The sequence below is a fragment of the Pelobates fuscus genome, chromosome 3 (assembly GCF_036172605.1).
Source record: "Pelobates fuscus isolate aPelFus1 chromosome 3, aPelFus1.pri, whole genome shotgun sequence".
In the NCBI taxonomy this organism is placed as follows: domain Eukaryota; kingdom Metazoa; phylum Chordata; class Amphibia; order Anura; family Pelobatidae; genus Pelobates; species Pelobates fuscus.
The window spans coordinates 399978962-399999727 of record NC_086319.1 but is presented as its reverse complement, the minus strand read 5'-3'; the positions used below and the strand labels follow the sequence as shown (position 1 = coordinate 399999727).

At 46.2% G+C, this 20766-nt stretch overlaps 19 non-coding genes across 19 annotated transcripts; all 19 read left to right on the top strand.

The window, feature by feature from the left end:
- The first annotated feature begins 873 nt into the window (after positions 1–873).
- On the top strand, positions 874–945 carry TRNAE-CUC (transfer RNA glutamic acid (anticodon CUC)). Its single transcript has one exon. It is a non-coding gene; the product is annotated as a tRNA-Glu (tRNA).
- A 701-nt stretch (positions 946–1646) lies between these two features.
- On the top strand, positions 1647–1718 carry TRNAE-CUC (transfer RNA glutamic acid (anticodon CUC)). Its single transcript has one exon. It is a non-coding gene; the product is annotated as a tRNA-Glu (tRNA).
- Positions 1719–2294: 576 nt separating this feature from the next.
- TRNAE-CUC (transfer RNA glutamic acid (anticodon CUC)) lies at positions 2295–2366 on the top strand. Its single transcript has one exon. It is a non-coding gene; the product is annotated as a tRNA-Glu (tRNA).
- A 2094-nt stretch (positions 2367–4460) lies between these two features.
- Positions 4461–4532, top strand: TRNAE-CUC (transfer RNA glutamic acid (anticodon CUC)). Its single transcript has one exon. It is a non-coding gene; the product is annotated as a tRNA-Glu (tRNA).
- A 576-nt stretch (positions 4533–5108) lies between these two features.
- On the top strand, positions 5109–5180 carry TRNAE-CUC (transfer RNA glutamic acid (anticodon CUC)). The gene has a single exon. It is a non-coding gene; the product is annotated as a tRNA-Glu (tRNA).
- Positions 5181–6578: 1398 nt separating this feature from the next.
- On the top strand, positions 6579–6650 carry TRNAE-CUC (transfer RNA glutamic acid (anticodon CUC)). The gene has a single exon. It is a non-coding gene; the product is annotated as a tRNA-Glu (tRNA).
- A 701-nt stretch (positions 6651–7351) lies between these two features.
- TRNAE-CUC (transfer RNA glutamic acid (anticodon CUC)) lies at positions 7352–7423 on the top strand. The gene has a single exon. It is a non-coding gene; the product is annotated as a tRNA-Glu (tRNA).
- Positions 7424–7999: 576 nt separating this feature from the next.
- On the top strand, positions 8000–8071 carry TRNAE-CUC (transfer RNA glutamic acid (anticodon CUC)). The gene has a single exon. It is a non-coding gene; the product is annotated as a tRNA-Glu (tRNA).
- Positions 8072–9469: 1398 nt separating this feature from the next.
- On the top strand, positions 9470–9541 carry TRNAE-CUC (transfer RNA glutamic acid (anticodon CUC)). The gene has a single exon. It is a non-coding gene; the product is annotated as a tRNA-Glu (tRNA).
- A 625-nt stretch (positions 9542–10166) lies between these two features.
- TRNAE-CUC (transfer RNA glutamic acid (anticodon CUC)) lies at positions 10167–10238 on the top strand. Its single transcript has one exon. It is a non-coding gene; the product is annotated as a tRNA-Glu (tRNA).
- Positions 10239–10813: 575 nt separating this feature from the next.
- Positions 10814–10885, top strand: TRNAE-CUC (transfer RNA glutamic acid (anticodon CUC)). Its single transcript has one exon. It is a non-coding gene; the product is annotated as a tRNA-Glu (tRNA).
- Positions 10886–11662: 777 nt separating this feature from the next.
- Positions 11663–11734, top strand: TRNAE-CUC (transfer RNA glutamic acid (anticodon CUC)). Its single transcript has one exon. It is a non-coding gene; the product is annotated as a tRNA-Glu (tRNA).
- A 626-nt stretch (positions 11735–12360) lies between these two features.
- Positions 12361–12432, top strand: TRNAE-CUC (transfer RNA glutamic acid (anticodon CUC)). The gene has a single exon. It is a non-coding gene; the product is annotated as a tRNA-Glu (tRNA).
- Positions 12433–13134: 702 nt separating this feature from the next.
- On the top strand, positions 13135–13206 carry TRNAE-CUC (transfer RNA glutamic acid (anticodon CUC)). Its single transcript has one exon. It is a non-coding gene; the product is annotated as a tRNA-Glu (tRNA).
- A 2018-nt stretch (positions 13207–15224) lies between these two features.
- TRNAE-CUC (transfer RNA glutamic acid (anticodon CUC)) lies at positions 15225–15296 on the top strand. The gene has a single exon. It is a non-coding gene; the product is annotated as a tRNA-Glu (tRNA).
- Positions 15297–17315: 2019 nt separating this feature from the next.
- TRNAE-CUC (transfer RNA glutamic acid (anticodon CUC)) lies at positions 17316–17387 on the top strand. The gene has a single exon. It is a non-coding gene; the product is annotated as a tRNA-Glu (tRNA).
- Positions 17388–18012: 625 nt separating this feature from the next.
- Positions 18013–18084, top strand: TRNAE-CUC (transfer RNA glutamic acid (anticodon CUC)). Its single transcript has one exon. It is a non-coding gene; the product is annotated as a tRNA-Glu (tRNA).
- Positions 18085–18786: 702 nt separating this feature from the next.
- Positions 18787–18858, top strand: TRNAE-CUC (transfer RNA glutamic acid (anticodon CUC)). Its single transcript has one exon. It is a non-coding gene; the product is annotated as a tRNA-Glu (tRNA).
- Positions 18859–20129: 1271 nt separating this feature from the next.
- On the top strand, positions 20130–20201 carry TRNAE-CUC (transfer RNA glutamic acid (anticodon CUC)). The gene has a single exon. It is a non-coding gene; the product is annotated as a tRNA-Glu (tRNA).
- The last annotated feature ends 565 nt before the right edge of the window (positions 20202–20766 follow it).

Genomic DNA, 20766 nt, shown 5'->3' with positions numbered 1-20766 from the left:
TGCCTTAACCCCTTAAGGACACATGACATGTGTGACATGTCATGATTCCCTTTTATTCCAGAAGTTTGGTCCTTAAGGGGTTAAAAGGCAAACATTTGAATTGCACTGTCGTGTGGAAACCTTGAGCTTCTGGATTCCACAAACTTGTTTTCTCACAGTTTCTAGCAGCTCACAGATCCCTGGTGGTCTAGTGGTTAGGATTCGGCGCTCTCACCGCCGCGGCCCGGGTTCGATTCCTGGTCAGGGAAAGTTAGTCTTTTCCCGCAACAAGCAAAATGTGCCCTAAAAATACATTAAACCCCACAAATGTTACATCCCCTAATAGCCCTCATCTGGGTGACCAACATATCCAAAGATCACACATATCAGTTCAGGGGTTCAGGAATTTCCTGGAAGTCATAATTTTGACCAAGCGTGCACATGGTCCTATGCCCAAAACAGTTCCATGAAATCAGTGCTAACAGTCGGTTAAGTTTGGTAGGCTTTTACAGGTTTCCCTGCAGGGCCCATAATCTGTGGGTAGGAGGCTGGCAAGCAGGCTCCTCCAGGAGCTCGTGGCAAACTCACTTGGAGAGGGAGGAGAGCTATGATACGCCCAGGAAATGGAGATAACGAGATGGTTAAATAATGGTTGATTGAAGCTGTCAGGTGTAGCTCGCACTTTAATTTGAAATCGGTTTCCTTTTTGCCTTTAAAATAAGCGATCTTGCTGCAGTCCAATTAGGGCGCATTGAGGAAATCTGTGTAAGAATGGACCTTGCTGACATTTTCAGTGCCTTAAAAGGCAAACGTTTGAATTGCACTGTCACGTGGAATCCTTGAGCTTCTGGATACCACAAACTCGTTTTCTCACAGTTTCTAGCAGCTCACAGTTCCCTGGTAGTCTAGTGGTTAGGATTCGGCGCTCTCACCGCCGCGGCCCGGGTTCGATTCCCGGTCAGGGAAAGTAAGTCTTTTCCCGCAACAAGCAAAATGTGCCCTAAAAATACATTAAACCCCACAAATGTTAAATCCCCTAATAGCCCTGATCTGGGTGACCAACATATCCAAAGATCACACATATCAGTTCAGGGGTTCAGGAATTTCTTGGAAGTCATAATTTTGACCAAGCGTGCACATGGTCCTATGCCCAAAACAGTTCCATGAAATCAGTGCTAACAGTCGGTCAAGTTTGGTAGGCTTTTACAGGTTTCCCTGCAGGGCCCATAATCTGTGGGTAGGAGGCTGGCAAGCAGGCTCCTCCAGGAGCTTGTGGCAAACTCACTTGGAGAGGGAGGAGAGCTATGATACGCCCAGGAAATGGAGATAACGAGATGGTTAAATAATGGTTGATTGAAGCTGTCAGGTGTAGCTCGCACTTTAATTTGAAATCGGTTTCCTTTTTGCCTTTAAAATAAGCGATCTTGCTGCAGTCTAATTAGGGCGCATTGAGGAAATCTGTGTAAGAATGGACCTTGCTGACATTTTCAGTGCCTTAACCCCTTAAGGACACATGACATGTGTGACATGTCATGATGCCCATTTATTCCAGAAGTTTGGTCCTTAAGGGGTTAAAAGGCAAACGTTTGAATTGCACTGTCGCGTGGAAACCTTGAGCTTCTGGATACCACAAACTCGTTTTCTCACAGTTTCTAGCAGTTCACAGTTCCCTGGTAGTCTAGTGGTTAGGATTCGGCGCTCTCACCGCCGCGGCCCGGGTTCGATTCCCGGTCAGGGAAAGTTAATCTTTTCCCGCAACAAGCAAAATGTGCCCTAAAAATACATTAAACCCCACAAATGTTACATCCCCTAATAGCCCTGATCTGGGTGACCAACATATCCAAAGATCACACATATCAGTTCAGGGGTTCAGGAATTTCTTGGAAGTCATAATTTTGACCAAGCGTGCACATGGTCCTATGCCCAAAACAGTTCCATGAAATCAGTGCTAACAGTCGGTCAAATTTGGTAGGCTTTTACAGGTTTCCCTGCAGGGCCCATAATCTGTGGGTAGGAGGCTGGCAAGCAGGCTCCTCCAGGAGCTCGTGGCAAACTCACTTGGAGAGGGAGGAGAGTTATGATAGGCCCAGGTGTAGCTCGCACTTTAATATTAAATCGGTTTCCTTTTTGCCTTTAAAATAAGCGATCTTGCTGCAGTCTAATTAGGGCGCATTGAGGAAATCTGTGTAAGAATGGACCTTGCTGACATTTTCAGTGCCTTAAAAGGCAAACGTTTGAATTGCACTGTCGCGTGGAAACCTTGAGCTTCTGGATACCACAAACTCGTTTTCTCACAGTTTCAAGCAGCTCACAGTTCCCTGGTAGTCTAGTGGTTAGGATTCGGCGCTCTCACCGCCGCGGCCCGGGTTCGATTCCCGGTCAGGGAAAGTTAGTCTTTTCCCGCAACAAGCAAAATGTGCCCTAAAAATACATTAAACCCCACAAATGTTACATCCCCTAATAGCCCTGATCTGGGTGACCAACATATCCAAAGATCACACATATCAGTTCAGGGGTTCAGGAATTTCCTGGAAGTCATAATTTTGACAAAGCGTGCACATGGTCCTATGCCCAAAACAGTTCCATGAAATCAGTGCTAACAGTCGGTCACGTTTGGTAGGCTTTTACAGGTTTCCCTGCAGGGCCCATAATCTGTGGGTAGGAGGCTGGCAAGCAGGCTCCTCCAGGAGCTCGTGGCAAACTCACTTGGAGAGGGAGGAGAGCTATGATACGCCCAGGAAATGGAGATAACGAGATGGTTAAATAATGGTTGATTGAAGCTGTCAGGTGTAGCTCGCACTTTAATTTGAAATCGGTTTCCTTTTTGCCTTTAAAATAAGTTATCTTGCTGCAGTCTAATTAGGGCGCATTGAGGAAATCTGTGTAAGAATGGACCTTGCTGACATTTTCAGTGCCTTAACCCCTTAAGGACACATGACATGTGTGACATGTCATGATTCCCTTTTATTCCAGAAGTTTGGTCCTTAAGGGGTTAAAAGGCAAACATTTGAATTGCACTGTCGTGTGGAAACCTTGAGCTTCTGGATTCCACAAACTTGTTTTCTCACAGTTTCTAGCAGCTCACAGATCCCTGGTGGTCTAGTGGTTAGGATTCGGCGCTCTCACCGCCGCGGCCCGGGTTCGATTCCTGGTCAGGGAAAGTTAGTCTTTTCCCGCAACAAGCAAAATGTGCCCTAAAAATACATTAAACCCCACAAATGTTACATCCCCTAATAGCCCTCATCTGGGTGACCAACATATCCAAAGATCACACATATCAGTTCAGGGGTTCAGGAATTTCCTGGAAGTCATAATTTTGACCAAGCGTGCACATGGTCCTATGCCCAAAACAGTTCCATGAAATCAGTGCTAACAGTCGGTTAAGTTTGGTAGGCTTTTACAGGTTTCCCTGCAGGGCCCATAATCTGTGGGTAGGAGGCTGGCAAGCAGGCTCCTCCAGGAGCTCGTGGCAAACTCACTTGGAGAGGGAGGAGAGCTATGATACGCCCAGGAAATGGAGATAACGAGATGGTTAAATAATGGTTGATTGAAGCTGTCAGGTGTAGCTCGCACTTTAATTTGAAATCGGTTTCCTTTTTGCCTTTAAAATAAGCGATCTTGCTGCAGTCTAATTAGGGCGCATTGAGGAAATCTGTGTAAGAATGGACCTTGCTGACATTTTCAGTGCCTTAAAAGGCAAACGTTTGAATTGCACTTTCGCGTGGAAACCTTGAGCTTCTGGATACCACAAACTCGTTTTCTCACAGTTTCTAGCAGCTCACAGTTCCCTGTCGTCTAGTGGTTAGGATTCAGCGCTCTCACCGCCGCGGCCCGGGTTCGATTCCCGGTCAGGGAAAGTTTATCTTTTCCCGCAACAAGTAAAATGTTCCCTAAAAATACATAAAACCCCACAAATGTTACATCCCCTAATAGCCCTGATCTGGGTGACCAACATATCCAAAGATCACACATATCAGTTCAGGGGTTCAGGAATTTCCTGGAAGTCATAATTTTGACCAAGCGTGCACATGGTCCTATGCCCAAAACAGTTCCATGAAATCAGTCCTAACAGTCGGTTAAGTTTGGTAGGCTTTTACAGGTTTCCCTGCAGGGCCCATAATCTGTGGGTAGGAGGCTGGCAAGCAGGCTCCTCCAGGAGCTCGTGGCAAACTCACTTGGAGAGGGAGGAGAGCTATGATACGCCCAGGAAATGGAGATAACGAGATGGTTAAATAATGGTTGATTGAAGCTGTCAGGTGTAGCTCGCACTTTAATTTGAAATCGGTTTCCTTTTTGCCTTTAAAATAAGCGATCTTGCTGCAGTCTAATTAGGGCGCATTGAGGAAATCTGTGTAAGAATGGACCTTGCTGACATTTTCAGTGCCTTAAAAGGCAAACGTTTGAATTGCACTGTCGCGTGGAAACCTTGAGCTTCTGGATTCCACAAACTCGTTTTCTCACAGTTTCTAGCAGCTCTCAGTTCCCTGGTGGTTTAGTGGTTAGGATTCGGCGCTCTCACCGCCGCGGCCCGGGTTCGATTCCCGGTCAGGGAAAATTAACCTTTTCCCGCAACAAGCAAAATGTGCCCTAAAAATACATAAAACCCCACAAATGTTAAATCCCCTAATAGCACTGATCTGGGTGACCAACATATCCAAAGATCACACATATCAGTTCAGGGGTTCAGGAATTTCTTGGAAGTCATAATTTTGACCAAGCGTGCACATGGTCCTATGCCCAAAACAGTTCCATGAAATCAGTGCTAACAGTCGGTCAAATTTGGTAGGCTTTTACAGGTTTCCCTGCAGGGCCCATAATCTGTGGGTAGGAGGCTGGCAAGCAGGCTCCTCCAGGAGCTCGTGGCAAACTCACTTGGAGAGGGAGGAGAGTTATGATAGGCCCAGGTGTAGCTCGCACTTTAATATTAAATCGGTTTCCTTTTTGCCTTTAAAATAAGCGATCTTGCTGCAGTCTAATTAGGGCGCATTGAGGAAATCTGTGTAAGAATGGACCTTGCTGACATTTTCAGTGCCTTAAAAGGCAAACGTTTGAATTGCACTGTCGCGTGGAAACCTTGAGCTTCTGGATACCACAAACTCGTTTTCTCACAGTTTCAAGCAGCTCACAGTTCCCTGGTAGTCTAGTGGTTAGGATTCGGCGCTCTCACCGCCGCGGCCCGGGTTCGATTCCCGGTCAGGGAAAGTTAGTCTTTTCCCGCAACAAGCAAAATGTGCCCTAAAAATACATTAAACCCCACAAATGTTACATCCCCTAATAGCCCTGATCTGGGTGACCAACATATCCAAAGATCACACATATCAGTTCAGGGGTTCAGGAATTTCCTGGAAGTCATAATTTTGACAAAGCGTGCACATGGTCCTATGCCCAAAACAGTTCCATGAAATCAGTGCTAACAGTCGGTCACGTTTGGTAGGCTTTTACAGGTTTCCCTGCAGGGCCCATAATCTGTGGGTAGGAGGCTGGCAAGCAGGCTCCTCCAGGAGCTCGTGGCAAACTCACTTGGAGAGGGAGGAGAGCTATGATACGCCCAGGAAATGGAGATAACGAGATGGTTAAATAATGGTTGATTGAAGCTGTCAGGTGTAGCTCGCACTTTAATTTGAAATCGGTTTCCTTTTTGCCTTTAAAATAAGTTATCTTGCTGCAGTCTAATTAGGGCGCATTGAGGAAATCTGTGTAAGAATGGACCTTGCTGACATTTTCAGTGCCTTAACCCCTTAAGGACACATGACATGTGTGACATGTCATGATTCCCTTTTATTCCAGAAGTTTGGTCCTTAAGGGGTTAAAAGGCAAACATTTGAATTGCACTGTCGTGTGGAAACCTTGAGCTTCTGGATTCCACAAACTTGTTTTCTCACAGTTTCTAGCAGCTCACAGATCCCTGGTGGTCTAGTGGTTAGGATTCGGCGCTCTCACCGCCGCGGCCCGGGTTCGATTCCTGGTCAGGGAAAGTTAGTCTTTTCCCGCAACAAGCAAAATGTGCCCTAAAAATACATTAAACCCCACAAATGTTACATCCCCTAATAGCCCTCATCTGGGTGACCAACATATCCAAAGATCACACATATCAGTTCAGGGGTTCAGGAATTTCCTGGAAGTCATAATTTTGACCAAGCGTGCACATGGTCCTATGCCCAAAACAGTTCCATGAAATCAGTGCTAACAGTCGGTTAAGTTTGGTAGGCTTTTACAGGTTTCCCTGCAGGGCCCATAATCTGTGGGTAGGAGGCTGGCAAGCAGGCTCCTCCAGGAGCTCGTGGCAAACTCACTTGGAGAGGGAGGAGAGCTATGATACGCCCAGGAAATGGAGATAACGAGATGGTTAAATAATGGTTGATTGAAGCTGTCAGGTGTAGCTCGCACTTTAATTTGAAATCGGTTTCCTTTTTGCCTTTAAAATAAGCGATCTTGCTGCAGTCCAATTAGGGCGCATTGAGGAAATCTGTGTAAGAATGGACCTTGCTGACATTTTCAGTGCCTTAAAAGGCAAACGTTTGAATTGCACTGTCACGTGGAATCCTTGAGCTTCTGGATACCACAAACTCGTTTTCTCACAGTTTCTAGCAGCTCACAGTTCCCTGGTAGTCTAGTGGTTAGGATTCGGCGCTCTCACCGCCGCGGCCCGGGTTCGATTCCCGGTCAGGGAAAGTAAGTCTTTTCCCGCAACAAGCAAAATGTGCCCTAAAAATACATTAAACCCCACAAATGTTAAATCCCCTAATAGCCCTGATCTGGGTGACCAACATATCCAAAGATCACACATATCAGTTCAGGGGTTCAGGAATTTCTTGGAAGTCATAATTTTGACCAAGCGTGCACATGGTCCTATGCCCAAAACAGTTCCATGAAATCAGTGCTAACAGTCGGTCAAGTTTGGTAGGCTTTTACAGGTTTCCCTGCAGGGCCCATAATCTGTGGGTAGGAGGCTGGCAAGCAGGCTCCTCCAGGAGCTTGTGGCAAACTCACTTGGAGAGGGAGGAGAGCTATGATACGCCCAGGAAATGGAGATAACGAGATGGTTAAATAATGGTTGATTGAAGCTGTCAGGTGTAGCTCGCACTTTAATTTGAAATCGGTTTCCTTTTTGCCTTTAAAATAAGCGATCTTGCTGCAGTCTAATTAGGGCGCATTGAGGAAATCTGTGTAAGAATGGACCTTGCTGACATTTTCAGTGCCTTAACCCCTTAAGGACACATGACATGTGTGACATGTCATGATGCCCATTTATTCCAGAAGTTTGGTCCTTAAGGGGTTAAAAGGCAAACGTTTGAATTGCACTGTCGCGTGGAAACCTTGAGCTTCTGGATACCACAAACTCGTTTTCTCACAGTTTCTAGCAGTTCACAGTTCCCTGGTAGTCTAGTGGTTAGGATTCGGCGCTCTCACCGCCGCGGCCCGGGTTCGATTCCCGGTCAGGGAAAGTTAATCTTTTCCCGCAACAAGCAAAATGTGCCCTAAAAATACATTAAACCCCACAAATGTTACATCCCCTAATAGCCCTGATCTGGGTGACCAACATATCCAAAGATCACACATATCAGTTCAGGGGTTCAGGAATTTCTTGGAAGTCATAATTTTGACCAAGCGTGCACATGGTCCTATGCCCAAAACAGTTCCATGAAATCAGTGCTAACAGTCGGTCAAATTTGGTAGGCTTTTACAGGTTTCCCTGCAGGGCCCATAATCTGTGGGTAGGAGGCTGGCAAGCAGGCTCCTCCAGGAGCTCGTGGCAAACTCACTTGGAGAGGGAGGAGAGTTATGATAGGCCCAGGTGTAGCTCGCACTTTAATATTAAATCGGTTTCCTTTTTGCCTTTAAAATAAGCGATCTTGCTGCAGTCTAATTAGGGCGCATTGAGGAAATCTGTGTAAGAATGGACCTTGCTGACATTTTCAGTGCCTTAAAAGGCAAACGTTTGAATTGCACTGTCGCGTGGAAACCTTGAGCTTCTGGATACCACAAACTCGTTTTCTCACAGTTTCAAGCAGCTCACAGTTCCCTGGTAGTCTAGTGGTTAGGATTCGGCGCTCTCACCGCCGCGGCCCGGGTTCGATTCCCGGTCAGGGAAAGTTAGTCTTTTCCCGCAACAAGCAAAATGTGCCCTAAAAATACATTAAACCCCACAAATGTTACATCCCCTAATAGCCCTGATCTGGGTGACCAACATATCCAAAGATCACACATATCAGTTCAGGGGTTCAGGAATTTCCTGGAAGTCATAATTTTGACAAAGCGTGCACATGGTCCTATGCCCAAAACAGTTCCATGAAATCAGTGCTAACAGTCGGTCACGTTTGGTAGGCTTTTACAGGTTTCCCTGCAGGGCCCATAATCTGTGGGTAGGAGGCTGGCAAGCAGGCTCCTCCAGGAGCTCGTGGCAAACTCACTTGGAGAGGGAGGAGAGCTATGATACGCCCAGGAAATGGAGATAACGAGATGGTTAAATAATGGTTGATTGAAGCTGTCAGGTGTAGCTCGCACTTTAATTTGAAATCGGTTTCCTTTTTGCCTTTAAAATAAGTTATCTTGCTGCAGTCTAATTAGGGCGCATTGAGGAAATCTGTGTAAGAATGGACCTTGCTGACATTTTCAGTGCCTTAACCCCTTAAGGACACATGACATGTGTGACATGTCATGATTCCCTTTTATTCCAGAAGTTTGGTCCTTAAGGGGTTAAAAGGCAAACATTTGAATTGCACTGTCGTGTGGAAACCTTGAGCTTCTGGATTCCACAAACTTGTTTTCTCACAGTTTCTAGCAGCTCACAGATCCCTGGTGGTCTAGTGGTTAGGATTCGGCGCTCTCACCGCCGCGGCCCGGGTTCGATTCCTGGTCAGGGAAAGTTAGTCTTTTCCCGCAACAAGCAAAATGTGCCCTAAAAATACATTAAACCCCACAAATGTTACATCCCCTAATAGCCCTCATCTGGGTGACCAACATATCCAAAGATCACACATATCAGTTCAGGGGTTCAGGAATTTCCTGGAAGTCATAATTTTGACCAAGCGTGCACATGGTCCTATGCCCAAAACAGTTCCATGAAATCAGTGCTAACAGTCGGTTAAGTTTGGTAGGCTTTTACAGGTTTCCCTGCAGGGCCCATAATCTGTGGGTAGGAGGCTGGCAAGCAGGCTCCTCCAGGAGCTCGTGGCAAACTCACTTGGAGAGGGAGGAGAGCTATGATACGCCCAGGAAATGGAGATAACGAGATGGTTAAATAATGGTTGATTGAAGCTGTCAGGTGTAGCTCGCACTTTAATTTGAAATCGGTTTCCTTTTTGCCTTTAAAATAAGCGATCTTGCTGCAGTCCAATTAGGGCGCATTGAGGAAATCTGTGTAAGAATGGACCTTGCTGACATTTTCAGTGCCTTAAAAGGCAAACGTTTGAATTGCACTGTCACGTGGAATCCTTGAGCTTCTGGATACCACAAACTCGTTTTCTCACAGTTTCTAGCAGCTCACAGTTCCCTGGTAGTCTAGTGGTTAGGATTCGGCGCTCTCACCGCCGCGGCCCGGGTTCGATTCCCGGTCAGGGAAAGTAAGTCTTTTCCCGCAACAAGCAAAATGTGCCCTAAAAATACATTAAACCCCACAAATGTTACATCCCCTAATAGCCCTGATCTGGGTGACCAACATATCCAAAGATCACACATATGAGTTCAGGGGTTCAGGAATTTCCTGGAAGTCATAATTTTGACCAAGCGTGCACATGGTCCTATGCCCAAAACAGTTCCATGAAATCAGTGCTAACAGTCTGTTAAGTTTGGTAGGCTTTTACAGGTTTCCCTGCAGGGCCCATAATCTGTGGGTAGGAGGCTGGCAAGCAGGCTCCTCCAGGAGCTCGTGGCAAACTCACTTGGAGAGGGAGGAGAGCTATGATACGCCCAGGAAATGGAGATAACGAGATGGTTAAATAATGGTTGATTGAAGCTGTCAGGTGTAGCTCGCACTTTAATTTGAAATCGGTTTCCTTTTTGCCTTTAAAATAAGCGATCTTGCTGCAATGCAATTAGGGCGCATTGAGGAAATCTGTGTAAGAATGGACCTTGCTGACATTTTCAGTGCCTTAAAAGGCAAACGTTTGAATTGCACTGTCACGTGGAATCCTTGAGCTTCTGGATACCACAAACTCGTTTTCTGACAGTTTCTAGCAGCTCTCAGTTCCCTGGTGGTCTAGTGGTTAGGATTCGGCGCTCTCACCGCCGCGGCCCGGGTTCGATTCCCGGTCAGGGAAAATTAACCTTTTCCCGCAACAAGCAAAATGTGCCCTAAAAATACATAAATCCCCACAAATAGTTAAATCCCCTAATAGCCCTGATCTGGGTGACCAACATATCCAAAGATCACACATCAGTTCAGGGGTTCAGGAATTTCCTGGAAGTCATAATTTTGACCAAGCGTGCACATGGTCCTATGCCCAAAACAGTTCCATGAAATCAGTGCTAACAGTCGGTCAAGTTTGGTAGGCTTTTACAGGTTTCCCTGCAGGGCCCATAATCTGTGGGTAGGAGGCTGGCAAGCAGGCTCCTCCAGGAGCTCGTGGCAAACTCACTTGGAGAGGGAGGAGAGTTATGATAGGCCCAGGTGTAGCTCGCACTTTAATTTTAAATCGGTTTCCTTTTTGCCTTTAAAATAAGCGATCTTGCTGCAGTCTAATTAGGGCGCATTGAGGAAATCTGTGTAAGAATGGACCTTGCTGACATTTTCAGTGCCTTAAAAGGCAAACGTTTGAATTGCACTGTCGCGTGGAAACCTTGAGCTTCTGGATACCACAAACTCGTTCTCTCACAGTTTCTAGCAGCTCACAGTTCCCTGGTAGTCTAGTGGTTAGGATTCGGCGCTCTCACCGCCGCGGCCCGGGTTCGATTCCCGGTCAGGGAAAGTTAATCTTTTCCCGCAACAAGCAAAATGTGCCCTAAAAATACATTAAACCCCACAAATGTTACATCCCCTAATAGCCCTGATCTGGGTGACCAACATATCCAAAGATCACACATATCAGTTCAGGGGTTCAGGAATTTCCTGGAAGTCATAATTTTGACAAAGCGTGCACATGGTCCTATGCCCAAAACAGTTCCATGAAATCAGTGCTAACAGTCGGTCACGTTTGGTAGGCTTTTACAGGTTTCCCTGCAGGGCCCATAATCTGTGGGTAGGAGGCTGGCAAGCAGGCTCCTCCAGGAGCTCGTGGCAAACTCACTTGGAGAGGGAGGAGAGCTATGATACGCCCAGGAAATGGAGATAACGAGATGGTTAAATAATGGTTGATTGAAGCTGTCAGGTGTAGCTCGCACTTTAATTTGAAATCGGTTTCCTTTTTGCCTTTAAAATAAGCGATCTTGCTGCAGTCTAATTAGGGCGCATTGAGGAAATCTGTGTAAGAATGGACCTTGCTGACATTTTCAGTGCCTTAACCCCTTAACCCCTTAAGGACACATGACATGTGTGACATGTCATGATTCCCTTTTATTCCAGAAGTTTGGTCCTTAAGGGGTTAAGGAAACATGACATGTGTGACATGTCATGATGCCCATTTATTCCAGAAGTTTGGTCCTTAAGGGGTTAAAAGGCAAACGTTTGAATTGCACTGTCGCGTGGAAACCTTGAGCTTCTGGATACCACAAACTCGTTTTCTCACAGTTTCTAGCAGCTCACAGTTCCCTGGTGGTCTAGTGGTTAGGATTCGGCGCTCTCACCGCCGCGGCCCGGGTTCGATTCCCGGTCAGGGAAAATTAACCTTTTCCCGCAACAAGCAAAATGTGCCCTAAAAATACATAAATCCCCACAAATAGTTAAATCCCCTAATAGCCCTGATCTGGGTGACCAACATATCCAAAGATCACACATATCAGTTCCGGGGTTCAGGAATTTCCTGGAAGTCATAATTTTGACCAAGCGTGCACATGGTCCTATGCCCAAAACAGTTCCATGAAATCAGTGCTAACAGTCGGTCAAGTCTGGTAGGCTTTTACAGGTTTCCCTGCAGGGCCCATAATCTGTGGGTAGGAGGCTGGCAAGCAGGCTCCTCCAGGAGCTCGTGGCAAACTCACTTGGAGAGGGAGGAGAGCTATGATACGCCCAGGAAATGGAGATAATAAGATGGTTAAATAATGGTTGATTGAAGCTGTCAGGTGTAGCTCGCACTTTAATTTGAAATCGGTTTCCTTTTTGCCTTTAAAATAAGCGATCTTGCTGCAGTCTAATTAGGGCGCATTGAGGAAATCTGTGTAAGAATGGACCTTGCTGACATTTTCAGTGCCTTAAAAGGCAAACGTTTGAATTGCACTGTCGCGTGGAAACCTTGAGCTTCTGGATACCACAAACTCGTTTTCTGACAGTTTCTAGCAGCTCTCAGTTCCCTGGTGGTCTAGTGGTTAGGATTTGGCGCTCTCACCGCCGCGGCCTGGGTTCGATTCCCGGTCAGGGAAAATTAACCTTTTCCCGCAACAAGCAAAATGTGCCCTAAAAATACATAAATCCCCACAAATAGTTAAATCCCCTAATAGCCCTGATCTGGGTGACCAACATATCCAAAGATCACACATATCAGTTCAGGGGTTCAGGAATTTCTTGGAAGTCATAATTTTGACCAAGCGTGCACATGGTCCTATGCCCAAAACAGTTCCATGAAATCAGTGCTAACAGTCGGTCAAGTTTGGTAGGCTTTTACAGGTTTCCCTGCAGGGCCCATAATCTGTGGGTAGGAGGCTGGCAAGCAGGCTCCTCCAGGAGCTTGTGGCAAACTCACTTGGAGAGGGAGGAGAGCTATGATACGCCCAGGAAATGGAGATAACGAGATGGTTAAATAATGGTTGATTGAAGCTGTCAGGTGTAGCTCGCACTTTAATTTGAAATCGGTTTCCTTTTTGCCTTTAAAATAAGCGATCTTGCTGCAGTCTAATTAGGGCGCATTGAGGAAATCTGTGTAAGAATGGACCTTGCTGACATTTTCAGTGCCTTAACCCCTTAAGGACACATGACATGTGTGACATGTCATGATGCCCATTTATTCCAGAAGTTTGGTCCTTAAGGGGTTAAAAGGCAAACGTTTGAATTGCACTGTCGCGTGGAAACCTTGAGCTTCTGGATACCACAAACTCGTTTTCTCACAGTTTCTAGCAGCTCACAGTTCCCTGGTAGTCTAGTGGTTAGGATTCGGCGCTCTCACCGCCGCGGCCCGGGTTCGATTCCCGGTCAGGGAAAGTTAATCTTTTCCCGCAACAAGCAAAATGTGCCCTAAAAATACATTAAACCCCACAAATGTTACATCCCCTAATAGCCCTGATCTGGGTGACCAACATATCCAAAGATCACACATATCAGTTCAGGGGTTCAGGAATTTCCTGGAAGTCATAATTTTGACCAAGCGTGCACATGGTCCTATGCCCAAAACAGTTCCATGAAATCAGTCCTAACAGTCGGTTAAGTTTGGTAGGCTTTTACAGGTTTCCCTGCAGGGCCCATAATCTGTGGGTAGGAGGCTGGCAAGCAGGCTCCTCCAGGAGCTCGTGGCAAACTCACTTGGAGAGGGAGGAGAGCTATGATACGCCCAGGAAATGGAGATAACGAGATGGTTAAATAATGGTTGATTGAAGCTGTCAGGTGTAGCTCGCACTTTAATTTGAAATCGGTTTCCTTTTTGCCTTTAAAATAAGCGATCTTGCTGCAGTCTAATTAGGGCGCATTGAGGAAATCTGTGTAAGAATGGACCTTGCTGACATTTTCAGTGCCTTAAAAGGCAAACGTTTGAATTGCACTTTCGCGTGGAAACCTTGAGCTTCTGGATACCACAAACTCGTTTTCTCACAGTTTCTAGCAGCTCACAGTTCCCTGTCGTCTAGTGGTTAGGATTCAGCGCTCTCACCGCCGCGGCCCGGGTTCGATTCCCGGTCAGGGAAAATTAACCTTTTCCCGCAACAAGCAAAATGTGCCCTAAAAATACATAAATCCCCACAAATAGTTAAATCCCCTAATAGCCCTGATCTGGGTGACCAACATATCCAAAGATCACACATATCAGTTCAGGGGTTCAGGAATTTCTTGGAAGTCATAATTTTGACCAAGCGTGCACATGGTCCTATGCCCAAAACAGTTCCATGAAATCAGTGCTAACAGTCGGTTAAGTTTGGTAGGCTTTTACAGGTTTCCCTGCAGGGCCCATAATCTGTGGGTAGGAGGCTGGCAAGCAGGCTCCTCCAGGAGCTCGTGGCAAACTCACTTGGAGAGGGAGGAGAGCTATGATACGCCCAGGAAATGGAGATAACGAGATGGTTAAATAATGGTTGATTGAAGCTGTCAGGTGTAGCTCGCACTTTAATTTGAAATCGGTTTCCTTTTTGCCTTTAAAATAAGCGATCTTGCTGCAGTCTAATTAGGGCGCATTGAGGAAATCTGTGTAAGAATGGACCTTGCTGACATTTTCAGTGCCTTAAAAGGCAAACGTTTGAATTGCACTTTCGCGTGGAAACCTTGAGCTTCTGGATACCACAAACTCGTTTTCTCACAGTTTCTAGCAGCTCACAGTTCCCTGTCGTTTAGTGGTTAGGATTCAGCGCTCTCACCGCCGCGGCCCGGGTTCGATTCCCGGTCAGGGAAAGTTTATCTTTTCCCGCAACAAGTAAAATGTTCCCTAAAAATACATAAAACCCCACAAATGTTACATCCCCTAATAGCCCTGATCTGGGTGACCAACATATCCAAAGATCACACATATCAGTTCAGGGGTTCAGGAATTTCCTGGAAGTCATAATTTTGACCAAGCGTGCACATGGTCCTATGCCCAAAACAGTTCCATGAAATCAGTCCTAACAGTCGGTTAAGTTTGGTAGGCTTTTACAGGTTTCCCTGCAGGGCCCATAATCTGTGGGTAGGAGGCTGGCAAGCAGGCTCCTCCAGGAGCTCGTGGCAAACTCACTTGGAGAGGGAGGAGAGCTATGATACGCCCAGGAAATGGAGATAACGAGATGGTTAAATAATGGTTGATTGAAGCTGTCAGGTGTAGCTCGCACTTTAATTTGAAATCGGTTTCCTTTTTGCCTTTAAAATAAGCGATCTTGCTGCAGTCTAATTAGGGCGCATTGAGGAAATCTGTGTAAGAATGGACCTTGCTGACATTTTCAGTGCCTTAAAAGGCAAACGTTTGAATTGCACTGTCGCGTGGAAACCTTGAGCTTCGGGATACCACAAACTCGTTTTCTGACAGTTTCTAGCAGCTCTCAGTTCCCTGGTGGTCTAGTGGTTAGGATTTGGCGCTCTCACCGCCGCGGCCTGGGTTCGATTCCCGGTCAGGGAAAATTAACCTTTTCCCGCAACAAGCAAAATGTGCCCTAAAAATACATAAATCCCCACAAATAGTTAAATCCCCTAATAGCCCTGATCTGGGTGACCAACATATCCAAAGATCACACATATCAGTTCAGGGGTTCAGGAATTTCTTGGAAGTCATAATTTTGACCAAGCGTGCACATGGTCCTATGCCCAAAACAGTTCCATGAAATCAGTGCTAACAGTCGGTCAAGTTTGGTAGGCTTTTACAGATTTCCCTGCAGGGCCCATAATCTGTGGGTAGGAGGCTGGCAAGCAGGCTCCTCCAGGAGCTTGTGGCAAACTCACTTGGAGAGGGAGGAGAGCTATGATACGCCCAGGAAATGGAGATAACGAGATGGTTAAATAATGGTTGATTGAAGCTGTCAGGTGTAGCTCGCACTTTAATTTGAAATCGGTTTCCTTTTTGCCTTTAAAATAAGCGATCTTGCTGCAGTCTAATTAGGGCGCATTGAGGAAATCTGTGTAAGAATGGACCTTGCTGACATTTTCAGTGCCTTAAAAGGCAAACGTTTGAATTGCACTTTCGCGTGGAAACCTTGAGCTTCTGGATACCACAAACTCGTTTTCTCACAGTTTCTAGCAGCTCACAGTTCCCTGTCGTCTAGTGGTTAGGATTCAGCGCTCTCACCGCCGCGGCCCGGGTTCGATTCCCGGTCAGGGAAAATTAACCTTTTCCCGCAACAAGCAAAATGTGCCCTAAAAATACATAAATCCCCACAAATAGTTAAATCCCCTAATAGCCCTGATCTGGGTGACCAACATATCCAAAGATCACACATATCAGTTCAGGGGTTCAGGAATTTCTTGGAAGTCATAATTTTGACCAAGCGTGCACATGGTCCTATGCCCAAAACAGTTCCATGAAATCAGTGCTAACAGTCGGTTAAGTTTGGTAGGCTTTTACAGGTTTCCCTGCAGGGCCCATAATCTGTGGGTAGGAGGCTGGCAAGCAGGCTCCTCCAGGAGCTCGTGGCAAACTCACTTGGAGAGGGAGGAGAGCTATGATACGCCCAGGAAATGGAGATAACGAGATGGTTAAATAATGGTTGATTGAAGCTGTCAGGTGTAGCTCGCACTTTAATTTGAAATCGGTTTCCTTTTTGCCTTTAAAATAAGCGATCTTGCTGCAGTCTAATTAGGGCGCATTGAGGAAATCTGTGTAAGAATGGACCTTGCTGACATTTTCAGTGCCTTAAAAGGCAAACGTTTGAATTGCACTTTCGCGTGGAAACCTTGAGCTTCTGGATACCACAAACTCGTTTTCTCACAGTTTCTAGCAGCTCACAGTTCCCTGTCGTTTAGTGGTTAGGATTCAGCGCTCTCACCGCCGCGGCCCGGGTTCGATTCCCGGTCAGGGAAAGTTTATCTTTTCCCGCAACAAGTAAAATGTTCCCTAAAAATACATAAAACCCCACAAATGTTACATCCCCTAATAGCCCTGATCTGGGTGACCAACATATCCAAAGATCACACATATCAGTTCAGGGGTTCAGGAATTTCCTGGAAGTCATAATTTTGACCAAGCGTGCACATGGTCCTATGCCCAAAACAGTTCCATGAAATCAGTCCTAACAGTCGGTTAAGTTTGGTAGGCTTTTACAGGTTTCCCTGCAGGGCCCATAATCTGTGGGTAGGAGGCTGGCAAGCAGGCTCCTCCAGGAGCTCGTGGCAAACTCACTTGGAGAGGGAGGAGAGCTATGATACGCCCAGGAAATGGAGATAACGAGATGGTTAAATAATGGTTGATTGAAGCTGTCAGGTGTAGCTCGCACTTTAATTTGAAATCGGTTTCCTTTTTGCCTTTAAAATAAGCGATCTTGCTGCAGTCTAATTAGGGCGCATTGAGGAAATCTGTGTAAGAATGGACCTTGCTGACATTTTCAGTGCCTTAAAAGGCAAACGTTTGAATTGCACTGTCGCGTGGAAACCTTGAGCTTCTGGATTCCACAAACTCGTTTTCTCACAGTTTCTAGCAGCTCTCAGTTCCCTGGTGGTTTAGTGGTTAGGATTCGGCGCTCTCACCGCCGCGGCCCGGGTTCGATTCCCGGTCAGGGAAAATTAACCTTTTCCCGCAACAAGCAAAATGTGCCCTAAAAATACATAAAACCCCACAAATGTTAAATCCCCTAATAGCACTGATCTGGGTGACCAACATATCCAAAGATCACACATATCAGTTCAGGGGTTCAGGAATTTCTTGGAAGTCATAATTTTGACCAAGCGTGCACATGGTCCTATGCCCAAAACAGTTCCATGAAATCAGTGCTAACAGTCGGTCAAATTTGGTAGGCTTTTACAGGTTTCCCTGCAGGGCCCATAATCTGTGGGTAGGAGGCTGGCAAGCAGGCTCCTCCAGGAGCTCGTGGCAAACTCACTTGGAGAGGGAGGAGAGCTATGATACGCCCAGGAAATGGAGATAACGAGATGGTTAAATAATGGTTGATTGAAGCTGTCAGGTGTAGCTCGCACTTTAATTTGAAATCGGTTTCCTTTTTGCCTTTAAAATAAGCGATCTTGCTGCAATGCAATTAGGGCGCATTGAGGAAATCTGTGTAAGAATGGACCTTGCTGACATTTTCAGTGCCTTAAAAGGCAAACGTTTGAATTGCACTGTCACGTGGAATCCTTGAGCTTCTGGATACCACAAACTCGTTTTCTGACAGTTTCTAGCAGCTCTCAGTTCCCTGGTGGTCTAGTGGTTAGGATTCGGCGCTCTCACCGCCGCGGCCCGGGTTCGATTCCCGGTCAGGGAAAATTAACCTTTTCCCGCAACAAGCAAAATGTGCCCTAAAAATACATAAATCCCCACAAATAGTTAAATCCCCTAATAGCCCTGATCTGGGTGACCAACATATCCAAAGATCACACATATCAGTTCAGGGGTTCAGGAATTTCCTGGAAGTGATAATTTTGACCAAGCGTGCACATGGTCCTATGCCCAAAACAGTTCCATGAAATCAGTGCTAACAGTCGGTCAAGTTTGGTAGGCTTTTACAGGTTTCCCTGCAGGGCCCATAATCTGTGGGTAGGAGGCTGGCAAGCAGGCTCCTCCAGGAGCTTGTGGCAAACTCACTTGGAGAGGGAGGAGAGCTATGATACGCCCAGGAAATGGAGATAACGAGATGGTTAAATAATGGTTGATTGAAGCTGTCAGGTGTAGCTCGCACTTTAATTTGAAATCGGTTTCCTTTTTGCCTTTAAAATAAGCGATCTTGCTGCAGTCTAATTAGGGCGCATTGAGGAAATCTGTGTAAGAATGGACCTTGCTGACATTTTCAGTGCCTGAACCCCTTAAGGACACATGACATGTGTGACATGTCATGATGCCCATTTATTCCAGAAGTTTGGTCCTTAAGGGGTTAAAAGGCAAACGTTTGAATTGCACTGTCGCGTGGAAACCTTGAGCTTCTGGATACCACAAACTCGTTTTCTCACAGTTTCTAGCAGCTCTCAGTTCCCTGGTGGTCTAGTGGTTAGGATTCGGCGCTCTCACCGCCGCGGCCCGGGTTCGATTCCCGGTCAGGGAAAATTAACCTTTTCCCGCAACAAGCAAAATGTGCCCTAAAAATACATAAATCCCCACAAATAGTTAAATCCCCTAATAGCCCTGATCTGGGTGACCAACATATCCAAAGATCACACATCAGTTCAGGGGTTCAGGAATTTCCTGGAAGTCATAATTTTGACCAAGCGTGCACATGGTCCTATGCCCAAAACAGTTCCATGAAATCAGTGCTAACAGTCGGTCAAGTTTGGTAGGCTTTTACAGGTTTCCCTGCAGGGCCCATAATCTGTGGGTAGGAGGCTGGCAAGCAGGCTCCTCCAGGAGCTCGTGGCAAACTCACTTGGAGAGGGAGGAGAGTTATGATAGGCCCAGGTGTAGCTCGCACTTTAATTTTAAATCGGTTTCCTTTTTGCCTTTAAAATAAGCGATCTTGCTGCAGTCTAATTAGGGCGCATTGAGGAAATCTGTGTAAGAATGGACCTTGCTGACATTTTCAGTGCCTTAAAAGGCAAACGTTTGAATTGCACTTTCGCGTGGAAACCTTGAGCTTCTGGATACCACAAACTCGTTTTCTCACAGTTTCTAGCAGCTCACAGTTCCCTGTCGTCTAGTGGTTAGGATTCAGCGCTCTCACCGCCGCGGCCCGGGTTCGATTCCCGGTCAGGGAAAGTTTATCTTTTCCCGCAACAAGTAAAATGTTCCCTAAAAATACATAAAACCCCACAAATGTTACATCCCCTAATAGCCCTGATCTGGGTGACCAACATATCCAAAGATCACACATATCAGTTCAGGGGTTCAGGAATTTCCTGGAAGTCATAATTTTGACCAAGCGTGCACATGGTCCTATGCCCAAAACAGTTCCATGAAATCAGTCCTAACAGTCGGTTAAGTTTGGTAGGCTTTTACAGGTTTCCCTGCAGGGCCCATAATCTGTGGGTAGGAGGCTGGCAAGCAGGCTCCTCCAGGAGCTCGTGGCAAACTCACTTGGAGAGGGAGGAGAGCTATGATACGCCCAGGAAATGGAGATAACGAGATGGTTAAATAATGGTTGATTGAAGCTGTCAGGTGTAGCTCGCACTTTAATTTGAAATCGGTTTCCTTTTTGCCTTTAAAATAAGCGATCTTGCTGCAGTCTAATTAGGGCGCATTGAGGAAATCTGTGTAAGAATGGACCTTGCTGACATTTTCAGTGCCTTAAAAGGCAAACGTTTGAATTGCACTGTCGCGTGGAAACCTTGAGCTTCTGGATTCCACAAACTCATTTTCTCACAGTTTCTAGCAGCTCTCAGTTCCCTGGTGGTTTAGTGGTTAGGATTCGGCGCTCTCACCGCCGCGGCCCGGGTTCGATTCCCGGTCAGGGAAAATTAACCTTTTCCCGCAACAAGCAAAATGTGCCCTAAAAATACATAAAACCCCACAAATGTTAAATCCCCTAATAGCACTGATCTGGGTGACCAACATATCCAAAGATCACACATATCAGTTCAGGGGTTCAGGAATTTCTTGGAAGTCATAATTTTGACCAAGCGTGCACATGGTCCTATGCCCAAAACAGTTCCATGAAATCAGTGCTAACAGTCGGTCAAATTTGGTAGGCTTTTACAGGTTTCCCTGCAGGGCCCATAATCTGTGGGTAGGAGGCTGGCAAGCAGGCTCCTCCAGGAGCTCGTGGCAAACTCACTTGGAGAGGGAGGAGAGTTATGATAGGCCCAGGTGTAGCTCGCACTTTAATATTAAATCGGTTTCCTTTTTGCCTTTAAAATAAGCGATCTTGCTGCAGTCTAATTAGGGCGCATTGAGGAAATCTGTGTAAGAATGGACCTTGCTGACATTTTCAGTGCCTTAAAAGGCAAACGTTTGAATTGCACTGTCGCGTGGAAACCTTGAGCTTCTGGATACCACAAACTCGTTTTCTCACAGTTTCAAG